This window comes from Dendropsophus ebraccatus, chromosome 14, assembly GCF_027789765.1.
Source record: "Dendropsophus ebraccatus isolate aDenEbr1 chromosome 14, aDenEbr1.pat, whole genome shotgun sequence".
Lineage (NCBI taxonomy): Eukaryota > Metazoa > Chordata > Amphibia > Anura > Hylidae > Dendropsophus > Dendropsophus ebraccatus.
In genome coordinates this window covers 65,453,344-65,476,052 of record NC_091467.1, presented here as the reverse complement: position 1 = coordinate 65,476,052, position 22,709 = coordinate 65,453,344, and the positions used below count along the sequence as shown (strand labels likewise).

The following is a 22,709-nucleotide window of genomic DNA, read 5'->3' as shown; positions in this document are numbered from 1 at the left end:
ATTTTAGGTCCAGATCTAAATGAACGATCAACAACATACGAACGATTTTTTGATCGTCGCCTGCAATTACACAGAACGATTATTGTTTAAATTTGAACGATATAACGATTTTTCGCACGATAATCGTCCCGTGTAATAGAGCCCTTAGTCTATGGCACACTTCATTGGGTTAGTAGTTAGTCCTCCCCCCCCCCCCTAAGGAGTGAGTCTAGAACAGCCTGTACCATAGTTCAAAATATCATAGGATTAGATACACTTGCTTACTAACACAGTAACATGATAGACTTTGATATAATGTATAAATAGCATTATCAGTATTATAATAGGATTAGATGCATGACCTCAGGTGCTCAGTACTAGTTATCATAGGATTAGATACATGGGCATAGAGAAACGGTATCAAACATGATATGCTTAGCTACAATGGCCCAATAAACAGCATCATATATTCTAGGCACACGTCCTCAGCAGACAGTATCACACAGGACAGGCTTAGATACACTGGAGAAACTGCCCAATGCAGAATACTGCCCCTGCGGGTGATAAAAGGCTGTGACTGCAGTGCAGACAAGCCTGGGATCGGGGGCGTGTCCTGTGTACACCGCAGCCTGTGCTGCCAACTTCAAGATGGCCGCTCCAATGTGCTGTTACCATGGTGATTCTCTCATAGCTTATTGAATGAACTTACAGCCCTATTGCTTCCACAGGTGATTGATTCCCTCTTTAGTCTTTTATTATAACTTAGTATTCTAGATGGTGATGGCTCCTCTAAGAAGAAGCTGTGAATGAGGCCCTAGAGGTAAGAATACAGGGTCATAAAGGGGTCGGGAACCTGGAATTACCCTTTAAAAGAGCCCTGAATGGTGTTGATAGTGTGTGCGCTTGCTGAGGTATCTCCAGTTGTTTGATTTTTTTCCCTTGTCTAAAAGTTGGCATGGCGTCACCCCTGTCCCTCCCTCATGAACGTGCTGGGTCCCTCCATCCACTGACTACTGACCAGTGCCTTAGCGAGTGGTATCACACACAGTTGGGTTAGATACAGTACCCCTGCAGATGGTATCACACACAGTGGGATTAGATACAGTACCCCTGCAGATGGTATCACACACAGTGGGGTTAGATACACCAGCTCAGCGGACAGTATCAATCACAATAAGAATAAATACGAAAGCACTGCTGAAGGTATCATACGCATTGGCTTTAGATACCATGGCTCAGCAGATGGTATCACACATTAGATACAGATTTAGATACAGTATCACTTAGCATAGATACAGGGTTAATAGTATGAGCCATAATAGGATCGGAGACACAATCTCAGCAGCAGTATCACACAGCAGAGGCTGCGTTCAGAAGACTCGTTCAGAAGTTCTTTAACCCCAAAGGGTGGCTTCACGCGTAATGTATCCACAGCAGACTTCTCACTTTGAATTTTAATCGAAATCCGCTGAGCATACTTGCCCATGCACTTCAATGGGTTCACATACTCAGAGTATGTCAAACTCAGCGCCATTAACCCCTGCAGCCCGGGCAGGGACGGTTTTAGACTAAATGTGGCCCTGGGCAAAGTTAAAGGTGGGGCCCCAAATGCTGAAATATTGTAGCAGCAATTTAAGGTCCCCATACATTTTACACTTTTGTTGCTGGTACCTGCTGCTCGTGGTGGGTTCGGCCATCAGTGTAAGGTGAATGGGGCTCTCTGGACAGTCCTCTGACAGATGATATCAGTGGACAGGCTTGATGGAAAATCAACATCCAACCTCTTTGTTCTCAGAGAGACAAGCCACCATCAGATCTGTCTGACAATGGCTTACCCCTCCAATAGAGGACACAGGAACACTCAGCTGTGCCGAACATTCCTGTGTATGGGGAGGATGGGGCCGGATGGGAGAGGGATTGTTCAGCCAGCAGCCACTGAAAGTGTACGGCCAATTTAAGGGCCGTATTACATTCCGAAGTGAGCTCCAATCTGGTAGAATGGAGCTTGCTTACAGAGCCTACTACATGGCTCAATTATTGTGCAGCAAAGGCTATATATATATATATATATATATATATATATATATATATATATATATATATATATATTATATCATTAGTGATGTCCGTACAGCCCTTGCTGTATATAATAAATAATAAAGATATATACTACCTGATCACGTTCCCCGGTGTCCTCAGGTCTTGTCTGTGATATATACTACCTGATCATCAGCCAATGATTTTTGAACTTGCCAAAAGACAATGATTAGTTGATGACTGTTGTCTATACACAGAGCGATATCGGCCGGATTAGGGCAATTTTCGCGTATTTTCGGTGTATTAGGGCCCTTAGTCACAGTCAGTCTGTTCAGAAGGTTACATGCCGGGACTGCCGCTACAGGCCAGGACCGACGCACATGTCAGGACCCCTGCTACAGGCCAGGACTGCTGTTAGTGTTGCAAACACAAAAACTATTTATATGCATTGTTTTAAAAAATAAAATAAAAAAATCACTATATCAGAACCAAATATTACCTCCATACCGTTATTGATGAAAACATACTATGTATAGGCCAATATTACCGCCATAGAAAGACCACCGCATAATGACACCATATACAGACCAATATTAGCACCACACCATGACCGCCACATATTGACTCTATATATACACCATATACAGACCAATATTACTGCCATAAACTGACCACCACATAATGACTCTATATATACTACATACAGACCAATATTACCGCCATACAGTGACTGCCACCTAAGGACTGAATACCACCTTATTTTTTTCTCAATAAAATACACAGTATTACCTTAGTGACATCATCATACACTATACATAGGAGCTGCAGCCAATCACCGGCCTCAGGGGTCACCTGCAGCAATTACATAGGACTGATGAGGCCAGAGAATGGCTGCAGCTCCTATACACAGTCTATTCACTGCTACACTTCTGCTGGACAGGGGAGTCAGCAGTGCTGATACACACACACACATACACACATATACATGTATACACACACACATACTAACACATCCATAAAACACATTATACAGATCTAAACCATCCAGTCCATCCACTATACACAGGACATGTAACACACACTACATTCATCCATTATACACATAGCATTCATACACACACTACATGGACAGTATACTTACTCCCTTCTAGCAGCTTGCTGGGTGTAGTGCTCCTTGTCAGCAGGCAGGGATCCTCTCACTGCAGCCCTCTCCTCATCGTCCCGACTGCTGGTACATTACAGCAGTCTCACCAGCAGGACGGAGACAGGTCACATGGTACAGGTGGCAGGTCACATGATGCATTTAGAGGGGGAGGGGGAGCTACACTCCGGAGCCCAGCGTCCTGCAGCCTCTATGTGACCCCTGATAGCAGCTATTAGCTACAGCCAGGGATCACTGACAGAGGCTGCAGGACGGTGTCTGTGCGGTCCAGCCCCTGACACCTAATGTAACTGTGGCAGGGGGACCCTGGGGGATGGGGGCCCTGGGCAACTGCCCTCTTTGCCCCCCCTAACGCCGGCCCTGAGCACGGGAACATACTGTATCGGGTCCCTGCTCCCGCTTGCTTTGGCGGCTCCCAGTGGTCAGCCAATCATTTTTTTCACCTACTTTATTATTTATATATACAAACATATATGAAATTATTTTTTCACGAAATTATTTTTTCACCTAAGGGGCTGTATGGGGCATCATTCTTTACGCCATGATCACATGAGCAACATTGTAACCTTTTGGAGGATTCCTGTGTCTACATAATGCACTTTACGGTAAACGTGACATGATACTGTTATATGGTCTGAACACAAGGACATGTAAGCTTACACAGATTTTCTAATGTTTCATTATTTTTTTTATGAAATAATTTTTTTTCAAAAATAATTATTATTACAATTTCCCTATTGTGACTCTAATAGTTTTATCTTTTTGCTGATGGGGCTGTACGGGATGTCCTTTCTTGCACCACGATCTCTAGTTTTAATTAATACCATATTTGTGTAGATCAGATGTTTTAACCCCTTAAGGACAGAGCCTGAAATGGCCTTAATGACAGAGACAAATTTTATGAATATGACCAGTGTCACTTTATTCATTAATAACTTCGGGATGCTTTTACCTATCCGGCTGATTCTGAGATTGTTTTCTCGTGACATATTGTACTTTACATTTCTGGTAAATTGGAGTCGATACTTATAACAAATCTTTATGAAAAAAAAACCAAATAACGTGAAAAATTGTAAAAAAATGCATTTTTCCAACTTTGAAACTTTTTTGCGTATACAGAAAGTGGTTATTGTAACGCCTGGAGTAGTGGATCCACTGGACCGTCACCAGCGATGGCACTAACCTCACCAGGGAGCGGAGTCTAAGGGGCCGCTGGTTTTCACCAGAGCCCGCCGCAAGGCGGGATGGACTTGCTGCGGCAGGCGACCCCCAGGTCGCTACCCCTGGCTTGGTTGCTGGTGATGGCAGGCGAGGCGTGGCAGGAGCAGTAGGCAGGAGATGGTAGTGGCAGAGGTCTGTAGTCGTGACCGCAGGAGACAGGCTGAAGACAGGAGCAATAGAGTAACGGGGAAGCAGGAACCAGGAACAAGGACTAGGGACCAGGTAGCGGGCAGGAATCAGGAACAAGGACTGGGGACCAGGTAGCGGACAGGAATCAGGAACAACAGGGAGCTGGGCCAAACGCTATGGGAAGCATGTAGAGGCTCCAACACAAGGGACAGGGCATGCTGGGATTTATAGGGGAGTGATTGGTGCAACTAACCAATTAGGGACGCACTGCCCCTTTAAATCTGAGACAGCCGGCGCGCGCGCGCCCTAGGAGGCGGGGACGCGCGCGCCGGCCGGCACAGCGACGGACCGGAGCGTGGAGAGGTAAGGCGCCCCCCGGGGCCGAAGTGACAGCAGCGCCGGGTCCCTGCCTACGGACACCGGCTGCTGCATGGGGCAGTGGGGAGTCGCGGCGGCGGCCCGGAGCACGGGACGCCGCCGCGGCCGTAACAGTACCCCCCCCCCTTTGGCCTCCCCCTCTTTCTGGCCTGTAGGAACCTCTTGATGAGGTCTTGGTCCAGGATGTTAGCCTCGGGTTCCCAGGACCTCTCCTCAGGACCAAATCCTTTCCAGTCCACTAGGAAGGATCGTCTCCCTCTGACAGTTTTCATAGCCAGAATGTCTTTGACAATGTAAACGTCATCAGAGACGGCTTGTGGAGCAGAGAGCGAAGCCTTATCGGAGAACCGGTTGAGGACCACTGGCTTTAAGAGGGAGACATGGAAGGCGTTTGGAATCCGCATCGTAGGGGGTAGGCGGAGTTTGTAGGTGACAGGGTTGAGGCGTTTTAGCACCGAGAAAGGACCGAGGAATCGAGGACCCAACTTGTAGCTGGGAATCTTGAGTCGGACATATTTGGCCGAGAGCCAGACTTTGTCACCAGGGAGAAAATTCATGGCGGGTCTTCTTCTCTTATCCGCCTGGTCCTTCATGCGGACAGATGCCTTGAGCAGAGATTGTCGAGTCTGTTCCCAGATTGACTGCAGGTCAGATAACAACTCCTCCACGGCTGGGACCTCAGAGGATGGAGAGAGAGGCAGAGGAGGACGAGGGTGACGTCCATAGACCACATAGAAGGGTGACTTGCCTGTGGAGCTTGAGTCCAGATGATTGTAGGAAAACTCTGCCCAAGGAAGCAGACTGGACCAGTTGTTCTGGCGAGCGGAGACGAAATGTCGAAGATAATTGCCAAGGACCTGATTGACCCTCTCCACTTGCCCATTGGTCTGGGGATGATAGGCCGAAGAGAAGTCCAGCTTCACTTGGAGTTGAGAGCAGAGAGCACGCCAGAATCTGGAGACAAATTGTGAGCCTCGGTCAGAGACTATATGAAGAGGAAGACCATGGAGGCGGAAGATATGCTGAAAGAACAGCTGGGCCAGGCGAGGGGCTGATGGTAATCCAGGAAGAGCCACGAAGTGGGACATCTTGGAGAAGCGGTCCGTGACAACCCAGATGACTGTGTTACCCGCAGATGGAGGTAAGTCTGTGACAAAGTCCATGCCTATATGGCACCAGGGGCGGTCTGGGACTGGCAAGGGCTGAAGTAGGCCGGCAGGTCTTTGATGAGAGGACTTGTTTCTGGCACAGATGGTACAGGACGCCACAAAGTCTTTGACATCCAGGAGTAGGCTAGGCCACCAGTAGTGGCGGGAGATCAGTTGCCCGGTCTTTAGAACTCCCGGATGCCCGGCCACCATAGAGGAATGACCCCATTTCAAGATGCGTTTACGGAGTGCGGGGCGCACATAAGTCTTACCGGGAGGCAACTGCTGCAGAGTAGAAGTGGCAACTGGTACTAGGCGATCAGGAGGTATTATGTGTCGAGGAGATTCCTCTTGCCCCATAACATCGGATGCTCGGGATAACGCATCGGCCTTGATATTCCTCTCGGCTGGACGGAAATGAATGGTGAAGTTGAACCGAGAGAAGAAGAGGGACCACCTGGCCTGCCGGGGATTGAGGCGTTGAGCCGATTGGAGGTAGAGGAGGTTCTTGTGGTCCGTGTATATGTTAACGGGATGTTTAGCCCCCTCTAGGAGATGACGCCACTCCTCCAGTGCCAGCTTAATAGCCAGGAGTTCCCGATCTCCTATCGTATAGTTCCTCTCGGCAGGGGAAAAAGTCTTAGAAAAGAACCCGCAGGTTCTGGTCTTGCCTGATGTGTCCCTTTGCGAGAGGACTGCTCCGGCGCCCACAGAGGAAGCATCAACTTCAAGAGAAAACGGCTTGGAGACATCCGGGCGAACTAGAGCAGGAGCGGAGGCAAAGGCAGACTTTAGGCTATTGAAGGCATGTTCGGCCTCGGGAGGCCAGCGTCTAGGATCCGCCTTCTTCTTTGTGAGAGCCACTATGGGTGCAACCAGGGTAGAGAAGTGAGGGATGAATTGCCGATAGTAGTTGGCAAATCCAAGGAATCGTTGGATAGCTCTAAGTCCCTCAGGACGAGGCCACTGGAGAACAGCTGAGAGCTTGGCAGGATCCATCTGTAGGCCCTGGTCGGAGACAATGTATCCAAGAAACGGCAGGCTGCGCTGATGGAAAACGCACTTCTCCAGCTTGGCATACAAACGGTTGGCCCGTAGTCTCCGTAGAACCTGTCGTACATGGGACACGTGGGTCTGCTGGTCGTGGGAGAAGACCAGGATGTCGTCAAGATAGACTATGACGCAGACATAGAGGAGATCGCGGAATAAATCATTCACGAATTCCTGGAAGACCGCTGGGGCGTTGCATAGGCCGAATGGCATGACCAGATATTCGTAGTGCCCATCTCTGGTGTTGAAAGCGGTCTTCCATTCGTCTCCTTCACGAATACGGATCAGGTTATACGCTCCCCTGAGATCCAACTTGGAGAAGATCCTAGCTCCACGGAGACGGTCGAATAGTTCTGGGATTAGCGGAAGAGGATAGCGGTTCTTGACAGTCACCTTATTTAAGCCCCGGTAGTCTATGCATGGGCGGAGGGAACCGTCCTTCTTCTGCACAAAGAAAAATCCAGCGCCAGCGGGAGACGTGGATTTACGGATGAAGCCCTTCTGTAAGTTCTCCCGGATGTAGGAGGACATGGCTTCCGTCTCGGGCACAGAGAGAGGGTATACTCGACCTCGTGGGGGAGAAGTTCCAGGAAGAAGGTCTATAGGGCAATCATAGGACCGATGAGGTGGTAGAGAGTCTGCCTCCTTGGCCGAGAAGACATCCATAAAGTCTTGGTATTCGTGCGGTAGACCAGACAAAGGCTTGGCATTAGCAGGTGACCTCGTAGAGCACTTGGGTTGAGGAGGTCTCAGACACCTATTTGTACAGTCCTGGCCCCAGCTGAGAACCTCCCCAGTTCTCCAGTCCAGCTTAGGGGTATGTAATTGCAGCCAAGGAAGACCCAGCAAGATGGCGGAAGAGGAATGGCGCAAGACGTAGAAGGAGATCCTCTCCTGATGTAAGGCGCCCACCTGGAGGACTAGGGGTTCAGTCTGGCAGTGCACAGCTTCGGTAAGAATCTCGCCCGTGATCGAAGAGATAGACCGGGGTTGGGCTAGCTGTATCACGGGTAGCCGCCATCTTTGGACCAACGAAGCAGAAATGAAACTGCCAGCAGCGCCAGAGTCGATGAGGGCAGTAGTCTGGAGAACTTGCCCTGAGGGTGTCTGGATGGAGACTGGCATAGTCAATCTTGGAGAGGAGGCATTCACACCTAGGGAGACCTCTCCCACTGGACCTAGGTGCGAGCGTTTCCCGGACGCTGAGGACGTTGGGGACATCTCTGCCGAAAGTGATCAGCGCCACCGCAGTATAGGCAGAGATTCAGCTCTAGTCGACGGGCCCTTTCTTCAGTCGTCAAGCGAGCTCGATCCACCTGCATAGGAACTTCTGGAGACGACTGGGGCATAGGAGCAACGGGATTTTGGAATACCGGTGCCAACCGAGGATGGCGACGGGGCAGGCTCAGACGCCGTTCTTGTCGGACCTCCTCCTCTCTCTCGGAAAACCTGGTGTCGACTCTGGTAGCCAGTAGAATGAGTTCGTTCAAGGAGGTAGGAAGGTCTCGGGCAGCGAGCACATCTTTCACTCGAGTAGAAAGGCCCTTCTTGAAGGTGGCTAATAGGGCGGCCTCGTTCCAGTCCAATTCAGCTGCCAGGGTGCAGAACTGGATGGCATAGTCACCAACAGAGGAGCTCCCTTGAGAGAGGTTGAGGAGAGCTGTCTCAGCTGAAGTAGCACGGGCAGGTTCCTCAAAGACGGAGCGAAACTCGGCCAGGAAGGTTCGGAGATTGGCAGCAACAGGGTCATCTCGGTCCCACAGCGGCGTGGCCCAGGCCAGAGCTCTACCCTCCAATAGGCTAATGATGAAAGCCACTTTAGAGCGCTCGGTGGGAAACTGACTACTTAAAAGTTCAATATGCATGGTGCACTGAGCCAGGAATCCCCTGCACAACTTGGAGTCACCAGCATATTTAGTCGGGAGGGCCAGTCGAAGTCTCGAGGTGGCTGCTGGTGGTGGTGAGCGCTGGGCTGTAGCATGCTGCTGTAGGGCGGCAGTCAATTGCTGGATTTGCTGCGACTGTTGCTGGATTTGTTGAGCTTGTTGCGCGACCACTCTGGCGACGTCACGGAGATCAGGCACCTCGCCGGGATCCATGGTTGGAGCCTACTGTAACGCCTGGAGTAGTGGATCCACTGGACCGTCACCAGCGATGGCACTAACCTCACCAGGGAGCGGAGTCTAAGGGGCCGCTGGTTTTCACCAGAGCCCGCCGCAAGGCGGGATGGACTTGCTGCGGCAGGCGACCCCCAGGTCGCTACCCCTGGCTTGGTTGCTGGTGATGGCAGGCGAGGCGTGGCAGGAGCAGTAGGCAGGAGATGGTAGTGGCAGAGGTCTGTAGTCGTGACCGCAGGAGACAGGCTGAAGACAGGAGCAATAGAGTAACGGGGAAGCAGGAACCAGGAACAAGGACTAGGGACCAGGTAGCGGGCAGGAATCAGGAACAAGGACTGGGGACCAGGTAGCGGACAGGAATCAGGAACAACAGGGAGCTGGGCCAAACGCTATGGGAAGCATGTAGAGGCTCCAACACAAGGGACAGGGCATGCTGGGATTTATAGGGGAGTGATTGGTGCAACTAACCAATTAGGGACGCACTGCCCCTTTAAATCTGAGACAGCCGGCGCGCGCGCGCCCTAGGAGGCGGGGACGCGCGCGCCGGCCGGCACAGCGACGGACAGGAGCGTGGAGAGGTAAGGCGCCCCCCGGGGCCGAAGTGACAGCAGCGCCGGGTCCCTGCCTACGGACACCGGCTGCTGCATGGGGCAGTGGGGAGTCGCGGCGGCGGCCCGGAGCACGGGACGCCGCCGCGGCCGTAACAGTTATACCACATAAATTAGATATTAAATAGCATTAGCAACATGTCTACTTTATGTTGGCGGCATTTATTAAACGATCTTTCATTTTTTTTAGACAATAGAAAGCTTAAAACATAAGCAGCAAATTTCCAAATTTTCAGTAAAATTTCAAAATCAGATATTTTTAGGGACCTGTTCAGGTTTAAAGTGTATTTGAGGGGCCTGTATGTTAGAAAGCCCCACAAAGCACCCCATTTCAGAACTGCACCCCCCCAAACTCTGCAAAAGCATACCCAGAAAGTGTTTTAACCCTTTAGGGGAGTCACAGAAATAAAAGCTAAGTGTGTAAGAAATTTGAAAATTTTAATTTTCCGTGCAGAGATTTTATTGTAATCCAATATTTTTCATATTTATAAACCTATTACCAGAGAAATGCAACCCAATTATGATTGCCCCGTTTCTGCAGTTTATAGAAATACCCCACATGTGGCCCTATTGCGCTATTTGACGTAACCACAAGCCTCAGATATAAGGGAGCGCCTAGTGAATTTCAATGGCTCCGTTATATTTGGTCATTTCTGACTGCACCACTTCAGGTTGGCAGAGGCTCTGGGGTGCCAAAACCTAAAAAACACCCCTAAAGGCACACCATTTAGGAAACTACACCCCTCAAGGAATGTAACAAGGGGTGCGGTGAGGATCTGGACCCCACAGGTGCTTCACAGATTTTCCGAACAATATGGTGTGAAAAAAGAAAAATGTATTTTTTACACTAAAACGTTGTTCTAGCCTTCAATTTTTCATTTTCACAAAGGGATAAGAGGAAAAAAAAGACACAAAACATGTAGTGCAGTTTCTCCCGAGTACGGAAATACCCCACATGTGGCGATAAAGCGCCAAGGGGGCGCAGGACAAGCCTCCAAAGGGAAGGAGCGCCAATTGGCTTTTGGAAGCTAGATTTCACTGGAATGGATTTCAAGGGCCATGTCGCATTTACAGAGCCCTCGTGCTGCCAAAACAATGGAAACCCCCCACAAGTGACCCCATTCTGGAAACTACACCCCTCAAGGAATCTAACAAGGGGGGCAGTGAGCATATGGACCCCACTGGTGACGGGCACAAATGTGGAACAATGTGATGTGAAGTTGAAAATTTTCATTTTTTCACTTTCACGGCACATATGTGCCCGTCATCCAGGGGTACATATCCTCACTGCACCCCTTGTTAGATTCCTTGAGGGGTGTAGTTTCCAGAATGGGGTCATTTGTGGGGGGTTTCCAGTGTTTTGGCAGCACGACGGCTCTGTAAATGCGACATGGCATTCATCATCTGTTCTAGCCAAATCCAACCTCCAAAATCCAAATGGCGCTCCTTCCCTTCGGAGGCTTGCCCTGCGCCCACATGGCGCTTTATGTCCACATGTGGGGTATTTACGGACTTGGGGGAAATTGCTCTACACATTTTGTGGCTTTTTTTCTCTTTTAACCCCTTGTGAAAATGAAAAATTCAAGGCTAGACCAACATTATAGTGTAAAAAATGTAATATTTCATTTTCAAGCCACATTGTTCCACATTTGTACCCGTCACCAGTGGGGTCCATATGCTCACTACACCCCTTGTTACATTCCCTGAGGGGTGTAGTTTCCATAATGGGGTCACTTGTGGGGGGTTTTCACTGGCTTGGCAGAACAGGGACTTTTTAAATGCAACATGGCCTTTGAAATCCATTCTACCGAAATCCAGCCCCAAAAAGCTAAATGGCGCTCCTTCCCTTTGAAGGCCCGTCTTGCGGCTGCATAGTGCCTTAAGTCCACATGTGGGGTATTTCCGTACACGGGGGAAATTTCTCTACGCGTTTTGTTTTGTTTCTTCTCTTTTAACCCCTTGTGAAAATGAAAAAACCAAGTCTAGGTCAATGATTTAGTGTAAAAATGAAAACATTTTTACACTACATGTTGGTCTATACTTGATTTTTTTCCCTTTTCACAAGGGTTTAAAAGAGAAAAAAAGCTCAAAGCGTGTAGAGCAGTTTGTTTCGAGTACGGAAACACCCAACATGTGGACATAAAGCGCATTGCGGCCGCAAGACGGGCCTCCAAAGGGAAGGAGCGCCATTTGGCTTTTGGAGGCTGGATTTGGCTGGAATGGATTTCAAGGGCCATGTTTCATTTACAAAGACCCTATGCTGCCAAGACAGTGGTAAACCCCCACAAGTGACCCCATTCTGCAAACTACACCCCTCAAGGAATCTAACAAGGGGTGCAAAGAGCATATGGACCCCACTGGTGACGGGCACAAATGTGGAACAATGTGACGTGAAAGTAAAAAATTTCATTTTTTCACTTTCACGGCTCAAATGTGCCCGTCATCAAGGGGTCAATATCCTCACTGCACCCCTTGTTAGATTCCTTGAGGGGTGTAGTTTCCAGAATGGGGTCAATTTTGGGGGTTTTCCACTATCTTGGCTACACAGGGCCTTTGTAAATGCGAGATGGCATTCACCATCCATTCTAGCCAAATGGCGCTCCTTCCCTTTGGAGGCTTACCCTGCACCCGCATGATGCTTTATGTCCACATGTGGGGTATTTCCATACTTGGGGTAAATTGCGCTACACATTTAGTGTTTATTTTATCTTTTAACCCTTTGTGAAAATGAAAAAATAAAGACTAGATCAATGATTTAGTGTAAAAATATATATTTTTTTTACACTAAATGTTGGTCCAGCCTTGATATTTTTCATTTCCAAAAGGGGTTAAAAGAGAAAATAAATGCAAAACGTGTAGGGTAATTTCCCCTGAGTACGAAAATACCCCACATGTGGACATAATGTGCCATATGGGCACATAGCAAGCCACCAGAGGGACATAGCGCCATTTAGAGGCTGGAATGGAGGATGGAGGCCATGTCGCATTTACAAAGCTCCTGTGCTGCCAAGACAGTAGAAACCCTCCACAAGTGACCCCATTCTGGAAACTACACCCCATAAGGAATCTAACAAGGGGTGCAGTGAGCATATGGGGTCACCAGGGGGGCCATATCCCCGCTGCCCCCCTTGTTAGATTCCTTATGGGGTGTAGTTTCCAGAATGGGGTCACTTGTGGGGGGTTTGTACTGTCCTGGCCGCACAGGGGCTTTCTAATTGCATCATGGCATCCTCTAATGGGAATGGGGGCCATGCCTATTTAGTTGGGGAAAAGGAACAATTTTAATTAATTTGGGGGGTATTGGGCCAATTAGAAGTTTATAAGGTTGAAAAGGACAGGAGTCCATCAAATTCAACCTGTGTTGATCCAGAGGAAGGCAAAAAACCCTCGTGAGGCAGAAAACAGTAGCCTCATCACAGGGGAAAAATTCCTTCCCGACTCCATAATGGCAATCAGACTAATCCCTGGATCAACGTGACCCTGAAATAAGAATAAGGGACAGAATATTGAAAATTTAGAACTCCAATGACGTGTGGTACGCCTTGAAGCAATCCTTTATGCAGAGGCCGGGGTGATCAGGACAGGTGTCACACTGGTAAATGCTGTCCTTCCTGATCCCCCTTTTGTGGCACACTCTGCACTTCTTTTGGGATCTCCCCTTTTTTCCAGTGTGGGGGACTTCACCTGGAAAATGTTGTCCCTCTACGATACGGGGTCCTTCATATCCAGAAGCGCTGGGGCCCGCTCCGTGGCTGCAGAATATCAGGGCTTTGATTACTGCTTCCTGGAAATCAAGGAATTTCCCCTGGTGGCCAGCACATCGGTACAACACAAAAGCGTTGTACATCGCTGTTTGTACCAGATATACGGCCACCTTTTTGTACCACGTTCTGGTTTTTCGCGTGGCGTTATATGGCTTGAGGACTTGATCTGAGAGATCAACTCCTCCCATATACTGATTGTACTCTAGAATACAATCAGGTTTGTTCACCACGTTTGTGGTACCACGTACAGTGACAGGGGTGGTGCTATTCCTGTGAATTGTGGTCAGAATAAGGACATCGCGCTTGTCCTTATATCTGACCAACAACATGTTTTCACAGGAATAGGCCTTGCACGCACCCCTTCTCATCGTTTCTCTAACCGGATGACTTGGTAGGCCTCTTTGGTTTTTTCGGATCGTGCCGCAAGCTACTGTAGCTCGGGCAGCGAGAGACCGAAACAGGGGGATGCTGGTATAAAAGTTATCAACGTACAGGTGATAACCTTTATCCAGCAGTGGGAAGATCAGTTCCCAAACGATCTTCCCACTAACTCCGAGGATGGGGGGGCATTCTGGGGGCTGGATTTGGGTGTCCCTACCCTCATACACTCTAAATCTGTAAGTGTACCCTGAGGTACTCTCACAGAGTTTGTAGAATTTCACGCCATACCGCGATCTTTTATTGGGAAGGTACTGGCGGAAATGGAGTCTTCCTTTGAAGCTCAGGAGGGACTCATCTACTGAGATGTATTTCTCTGGGATATACATCTCAGTAAATTTGGCTGAGAAGTGCTCTATGACCGGCCGTACTTTGTACAGTCGGTCATATGAGGGGTCATCTCGTGGGGGGCACCTTGCATTGTCATTATAATGCAGGAATTTTAGGAGGGTTTCGAATCGTACCCGTCCCATGGCCATTCTGTAAAGTGGGGTATTATATATAATATCCCCACTCCAGTATTGCCGCATTGTGGGTTTTTTTACTAGGCCCATGTGCAGCAGGAGCCCCCAAAATTTAGTCATTTCGGCTGCATCAGTAGGGGTCCACGCCATGGGCCTAGCAAAAGAAGAGGAGGGGTTCTGGGCCAGGAATTGGTGCGCGTACAGATTTGTTTGCGCCACCATCAAATTTACAAGGTCACCAGAGAAATAGAGTTTGAAAAAGTCTATTTCTCTGAGACCTGTGGGGTTAACCTGGATTCCCGCCGTTGCCGTAAAGCCAGGAATCCAGGGCTGATGATTTTGGGGGTCTGGGGTCCAGATGGGGTCACCTGTCTGGGGGACGGTGGGCGGGATGGGGTCACCTGTCTGGGGGACGGGGGGTGGGATAGGATGACGTGTCTGGGGGGCAGGGGATGGGATGGATTGACGAGGGGCAGCCCGAGGCGTTCTCCTTGGACGCCGTGGTGGATAATCATCATCACTGGATGATGATGATGAGGATGAATGGAGGAATGAAGGATCCCCCCATTCATCCTCACTGGCTGTTTCGGTGTCAGAGGCGATAAGTGCGTACGCCTCTTCCACCGAAAATCGTTTCTGTGACATTTTTATACGGGGATTGGGGTAGGGGGGTATGTAAATGTAATGTGGTGTAGTGGTGTAGTGTAAAGCTTTATTAGATGTATTGTAATGTAATGTGTGGTAGTGTAGTGTAGTGTTTTGTGTTTTACGTGTTTTTCACAGTAAGGGGGGGGGGGGGGGGGAACCTACGCCAAAAAAAGAGTTGCTGATAAATGCCACACTTATGTGCGGTACTTTTCAGCAAACAGTGGATATAGAAAAAAAAAAGGTGAAAAGGGGGGAAAAAACCCCCTACGCCAAAAAAGCGGAGTTGCTGATCAGCGGCGCACTTACGTGCGATGCTGATCGGCACTCAGCGGCGAAAGGACGCAAAAAAAAAAAAAAAAAAAAAAAAATTGAGGGAAAAAAAAAAAAAATGCTATTTCTTCACCCCAAAGCCACTGATTAGTGTATGATATACACTAACCAGCCGCTAGGGGGCAGTACTACGTACCTGACGGAAATAGCCGAAGATCTCCGGAAAAAACGCGACAAGACCCGAACGAAGAAGCCGAACGATGACGTGGAAAGAAGCCGACGCCGAACGAAGACGCGGACGCCACGGAATCGCCGATTCGCCGCACCGGACGCTACGATCAGGTGAGTATGGTGCACTACACACCACATACACCTGCTCTGCTCACCTCAGGTAACCGACTGAGGCGTGCAGATCAAAGTAAAAATATTTATTTTTACTTTGATCGCCGCTATTGGCCGGCCGGGCTTGGCCGGCCAATAGCAGCGATCTGGGGGGTGGCACCATGGCCCCCTCTAGTATACACACTAATCATGATTGGTGCTGTCTCGGACAGCACCAATCATCATTAAATTCCGGGTCCCCGGGTCACCGATGACCCGGGAACCGGAAAATCACTGTAGTTGGCTGATTTGGATAAATCAGCCAATTACAGCGATCGTCGGCACGGAGGGGTTAATCACCCCCCCGTGCCGGCAAGCTACGGTGGTCTGCTGTTAGTAACAGCAGCCATCATTACCCGATCGCCGCGTGTTTACACGCAGCGGTCGGATAAACATCGGGCGTAAATTTACGCCCTGGTGCGTTAAGTACCAGGCTGCGAGGGCGTAAGTTTACGCCCGATGTCGTTAAGGGGTTAATCATGTTTTATTATTTTCTTTATATATAAAATGTAAGATCAGCAATTCTGGCACTTTTCCCCCAGCATTTTGCTTACGCTGTTTGCCGAACAGGATCACTGATTCACTTGTTCAGCGGGGGAGTGGTCTGGCGTCATGATGCAGTGCTGCGCCTCTAGAGCTTCTCTCCCTCGTTTCCTCTCATGCTGAGCTCCTGAGCCCTAATGGGGAATTCGATCGCTGATGGCTGGGATCTTCTTTCATGGATGGCGGAGTATGCCGTTGGAGTGTCGGAGGATGTGTGTTGTGAGGTTCTGGGGCGAGGAGGCGGGAAGGCAATTTTCTCGGTCAGGCTGGAGAGGCTCTGGTCTGCAATGGTGGAGGTTCCGGCTGTTTTCCTCTCTGCGGATGGAGCGGCAGGGGGTTGGTGGCCATAGTCCTCCGGGCTGGTCATGTGTCCAGATCATGGGGCAGGAGCAGGGAGTTGTTTGCTATAAAAAGTGGTCCCGGAGGGTAAAGAAGAGATCCCTCTGCCCACGTGGGACACCAGAGAACTGGCCCTGCTGCACTACAGCCATTACTGGAGGATCATCTAAGGTACTGTCTTGCCTTCCCGAGCTGGCGTCAATCTGTCCACCTCATTGCTATGCCCTGAATCTGCTGTCCTCCCTATGACTTGTCTTTGATAACTGCATGGCCACCCTGGCGTTATTAATGTTTACGTGATGATGCTCCAAGGGCAAGCCTCAAATTACGCTGACATTTCCAGCCGCGTAGAAACCACCAACAAAAAATCTTTACTTTGCTGGATGGGTTATGTATGAATGTTTACCTCTTCTCTATCTGTGCCTCTGATCTGCAGTTGCCTCCGGAGGGGGGTTATAGAGGAGAAGATCAGAGAGGAGAGGACTTATTCTTCCTGAGGTCGGTGAACTCTCCTTCTTGTAAAGGTACTCGTTTTCTTGTGACATTAAATGTACTCCTCCAGAGCCTCCCTTGAAAGGAATGCCCTGCAGTATAGATCTGCTCTTATAAAAACGTGGTCATATGTGTAACAATGATTCTCCCTCATGTTTAAATTCAAGGGGTCCCAGCCCCTTTAAGTCAGAGAACTCACACAAGGGAGAGCTCCTATTTCATCTACTTTGCCATCGAAGCTCAACTATTGTTATATTTTTATAGATCGGACAATTATGCACACTACAGTATATAAAAGATTTATTTATTTTTATATGTTTTATTTATATAACGGGATGGGGTGATTTTGATATTTATTGGGGAGGGGCTTTGGGGTATTTTTTAAAACCTTTTTACTTTTTCTTTTTGACACTCTTTAAGTCTCTCTAAGGGGCTTTTACATGCAATCTTTAGATTGCATACACTGATCATTGCTATGCCATATCATAGAATTGATCAGTATTAGCTGCGTTCTGCTACAGACAGAACGCTGGCGGGACCGCACGGAGGAAGGTAATGCGATCCTGGCCGGTAAGTAACAGGAGCTGCGTCTAAGGCGTTAATGACAGGCTGCAGCGCGATCAGTGCTTCCTTTCATTAACGGTGAGGGCTCGGCTACGGATTGCCCCCACCTGCTATGAAGCACGATCTGTTCCTTCACAGCGGGATATGCACTCTGGATGTACCTGTACGCCCAGGGTCATCTGGTGACAGGCGGACAGGGCGTTCAGGTATGTCCAGGGTCGTCTAGGGGTTAAAACTTTTTATATTTTTTTATTTTACACTATTCTCCCCAGGGGACTATTACACTTCTACGTTAGATTACTTACAGGAGCGCAGCTGATAGCAGTCGTTCTCCACGCCGTATGAGCTCGCTTTATAGTACCGCTGGACTCACTAGCGTACTGGTACGTCATGGGTCCTTAAGGGGTTAAACTGCCTTCACACGATTTGTGCTCACTCTGTGAAGTGTGGACATCCATTCCCTGTCCTGGAGTGTTTCCTTGCACAATGTATCAATATCATGCCAGGAGTAGGGAAACATTCCAGCAATTGTTTCACAGAGCAAACACGGATTGTGTGAATGCAGCCTTATGCCTTAATACCAAACATGGAGGTTAACCAGGTGTCGGTCTAGTCGTCTTTTTAGTGGCCGCGCTGTATAATGTGCTTCATCTGCTCCAGGTACTGCAGCTCATCATGCAGGGGGTCCTGTGGCTGCAGTTGCTACTGCCCACTGTTTTCACCCCAAGTAAAGGACGGTCAGCTGTGTGCCCAGCAGAGCCTTCCCACCTACCCCTGCTGCTGGGTGCGGGTATGGGCATCTCTGCTTCAACTATAGAGCCACCTGACAGCAGTATCAGAGATCTCCTGCACCAGATATGAGAGTGGGAGATCTCTGGTATTGCTGTCAGGCGGCTCTCCTCTGTACATACACCATGGCGCACATCACGAGACTATCAATACACATCACAAGGCCTGATGATCCTGCTGACATCAGTAGGGATGGGTGACTCTTTACTATTGTTTATGCGACCTTTATTTGGATTACCTACAAGAGGGCTTCCCACTGAGGGATAACTCACAGAGAAGATACCAACATGGGGTGATGGCAACTGGCAAGGGGACTATCTACAGCTACAGGGGGATGGTGACATGGGAGGATTACCTAAATTGGAGATATTATTTACTAGGGGAAAGGGAGACTAACACAGGGACTACCTACATGGGAGCACAGAGTTGGCCTAACTACTACATGGGAGCACAGAGGGGGCTTTACCAAATGTAGGAAGTGATGTCAGGTGTCCCTCTGCTCTACATAGATTGGCCATCTTATCCAGCAGAAAGTTTTCTCCTCAGATCCTGTGACTTGTGACCAGAGTCTTCTGCTTTTCTGTAGCCAATGTTTTGTTAACTCCTTCTGTGCTGCTGTCCTGTTGCCCTGTAGCCTTTCTTCTATTGGCTGCTTCTATATGAGGCCATCTCTGGCTGCTATACATGATATTTCTCTCATTATCTGTCCGAGTTTCTACGTCTCTTGTCTTGCCTTTACCTTGATAGTGTGTGTGTAATCTACAGAACGCTTTGTTCCTGGACTCTCTATTGCCTTGGATTATCTGCCTGGTACCTGGTTTTCTACATCTAGATCAGGGGTGTCAAACTCAAATACATGGTGGGCCAAAATTAAAAAATTGGACAAAGTCACGGGCCAACCTTGGTGTTCCTGGCACTGTCAGTGGTGTGCGTCTCCCAGCACTGTGCACTATGATAAATTGCTATAATATGATTAATCCCCAACCCATGTAATAGCCAACCCCCCAATATTCCCCATGTAGTAGCCAATCCAACCAAAATTGCCCCACATATTAGCCAGCCCTCCCAATAGCGCCCAAGTGTCCCATATAGTAGACAGCCCTCCCCAATAGTCTTTTATAGTAGCCAGCCTTTCCCTGTAGTCTCATATAGTAGCCAGCCCTCCCCTGTAGTCTCATATAGTAGCCAGCCCTCCCAAATCTCATACAGTAGCTAGCCCTTCGATCCGAACCCGAATTTTCGGCATTTGATTAGCGGTGGCTGCTGAACTTGGATAAAGCCCTAAGGCTATATGGAAAACATGGATATAGACATTGGCTGTATCCATGTTTTCCAGACAACCTTAGAACTTCATCCAAGTTCAGCAGCCGCCACTAATCAAATGCCGAACGTTCAGGTTCGGATCGACTCGAACCCGATTCGCTCATCTCTAGTTACTACCTATTTCGGTTTTCTGACTACATCAGCCCATGCTCCAGACCTGTGGCCACTTTCTGGCCCTGTCACCTTTTCCATTTTCCTCACACAACATCCAGCTGCTATTGGTGACTACTCTACTGGGGAGTGTGACCTTGGGATACCCTGTAGCAAAGTTCAAACCTCCTCATAGGGATTATGGTAAAGACCAGGGCTTCCTTAGACTCTTCAACCTAATTTAGCCTGAGTCAAACTGGTTGTGGTCTAGAGATCCATATCCTTAGTCTTGGGAATCATGACACCATCTTGCATAGGTAAGGCTTATAATTCAGGTCACTCTTCAGTAAAGGAGAATGAGATTTTGCACACAAGAGACCAGATCCAGGGTCAGGTTATGATCTAAACTTTATTCTATATATTTATTACATGTGGATATACATAGAGGATGAATCAATTAGGATTCCTTATAACATGTTATCCTAAGTAATATCAGATAATATTGCTAGTATACGTGTAACATACAGGTAAATGATTTATTAATACCAATTTTAACCCCTTCAAGACAAAGCCCTTTGATGCACAAAAATCCGGGTCAAATTAATGCAATGTTCCTCCCCGCCTTCTAAGAGCCATAGCGCTTTTATTTTTCCACCTACAGGGCTGGTTGGGTTGTCTTTTTTTGCACCATGATCTCTAGTTTTTATTGTTGGTGTAACAGAAAAATTTTGATCGCTTTTTATAAATTTTTTTCTGATATATAATATTAAAAAAATCCTGGTGTTTTTTTTTTCCGTTTACACCGTTCCCCGTGCGGGAACAATAATGTAATGTCTTAATAGATCGGACAATTCCGCATGCTACAATATGTAATATGTTTATTTAATATTTTAAAATATTTTTATTTTTATAATGGGCAAGGGGGTATCTTAAACTTTTATTGGGAAGGGGGTTTATAACGTTTTTTTTTTTAATACTTTTAAAAAGTTTTTTTACTACACGTTGTTTTCCACTTGTTTTCACTGTAAATTATGCAATCATTAGATTTCATATACTAATCTATGCTATGCCATAGCATAGCATAGATTAGTGTTATCCGCGATCAGTGCATAGAGCCTGCCTGAGAGCAGACTTTATGCACAGATTGCCGAACCGACAGGATGGAGGTAGGAGGCTTACCCCCACCCATTGGTACATGTGATCAGGGGTCCCGATCACTCAGTGACAGATGAGTACCTTAAACGCAGTGATCGCTATAGATCGCAGCGTTTAAGGGGTTAATGAGACGCAGCTGCAGGATCGCAGCTGCCTCTCATTACATCTGGCCCCAGACACACTGACGTGGGCTGGACTGCTCTCACTGCAGCGGTCCCGCACACTTCATTGTCACATGGCATTGCCTTAAGGTGATTGCCCTTTGCCAGGTTCATATCCTTGCTGATTTTCTTTGTACTCCATCCAGTAAGTCTTCTGGCAGTACGTTTTTCCAGTATGATCACTACAAGGCTTAGACACCTGTTTAAGTAGAATCTCATAGCAATACAGTAACCACACTTCAGTAACCCCATGAAGTCAGGAACGTATATATACATTCCTACTGCACGGGGTATGTGCAGTAGGAACGTATATATACAAATTGCTGACGGGAAGGGGTTAATAATCTATGTATACCTAGTCATAACAATTCTTGAGTATGAGGAGCCCAGATCAACATCTGAATCCTTTTAGGTTTACAGAGAGGAAACCAGCTCAGCCGACATTATATACTGATAACCAGATCTCCTTCTTGGCTAGCGCTGTAACTGCGGCGCTGAGTAGAGAAGACTTAGGAGAGGACTAAGTGGTAAAGCTATAAGGCTGCCCCACCATTCTCAGGGTGATGAGGGGCGCTAGATGTCAGACACCCCTCAACCATAGAGTCACAGCATATAAGAAATTCATTCATGTAACTTTGATGATTTATATAGCAGGATATTTAGTTTGGATGTGAATGCCCCTTAAAAAATTATATAAATCACAGTATTGTACATATATTCCTGATGGAGTCTAAACTAACTATAATTCTGCATAGACCTCATACAGCCACATCAATGAAAATAATAGCATTATGGCTCCTGAAATTCAGAGAGATAGAAAAAAAAGAAATGTACTGAATAGGGATGGTCCGAACCTGGTTCGGACGGGGTTCGTACGAACCCGAACCCTCCGCAATGATTACCTCTGTCTGCCCGCTCCGTGCAGCGGGCGGATCCAGCGGGAGGAACGCCTGGAAAACTGGGATACAGCCATAGCCATAGGCTGTATCCCAGATTTCCAGGCGGTCCTCCCGCTGGATCTGCCCGCTGCACGGAGCGGGCAGACAGCGGGAATCTGATGCCGAGTGTTCGGGTTCATACGAACCCGAACCTCGGCAGCTTCGGACCGTCCCGGTCATTAAGGGGTTAAATGGTAAATCTGATATAGTACTATGGCGGCAGAGTGATTAAATCAATTAAAAGTAATGTCCGTTAATACAATTTGTTATAAAATATGACTGTTATATAAATACAGAGATGATATCATATCCTGATGTCACCAGGGACATGTTCACAGCTCAGGGTACAGGATAGATGGAGATCCTTTATTTACTTTGTGATTAGTTTTTCTATCTCCGATACGGCTTCAGCTTTGCTGATTTCTTTCCACTGTTCAGGAATTGGTTCAAATTTTCTGTCATAATGCTTTTCTATGTCAGACTGAAACCTGCAGGTGACCCACTTCCAGTACGATAAGGAG

The 22,709-nt window shown here is 48.0% G+C and overlaps 1 protein-coding gene across 5 annotated transcripts in view; it reads left to right on the top strand.

Moving 5' to 3' along the window:
* The first annotated feature begins 669 nt into the window (after positions 1 to 669).
* LOC138772473 (zinc finger protein 391-like) overlaps positions 670 to 22,709 on the top strand; it is an 89,314-nt gene continuing 67,274 nt past the window's right edge. For 3 of the 5 annotated variants that reach the window (XM_069952890.1, XM_069952896.1, XM_069952889.1), the window contains exon 1: positions 670 to 799. The gene's annotated coding sequence lies outside the window, so the exon portion shown is untranslated. Of the gene's footprint in view, positions 800 to 17,112; positions 17,201 to 22,709 lie in introns of all 5 variants that reach the window. The other 2 variants (XM_069952894.1, XM_069952893.1) reach the window with 2 other exon arrangements.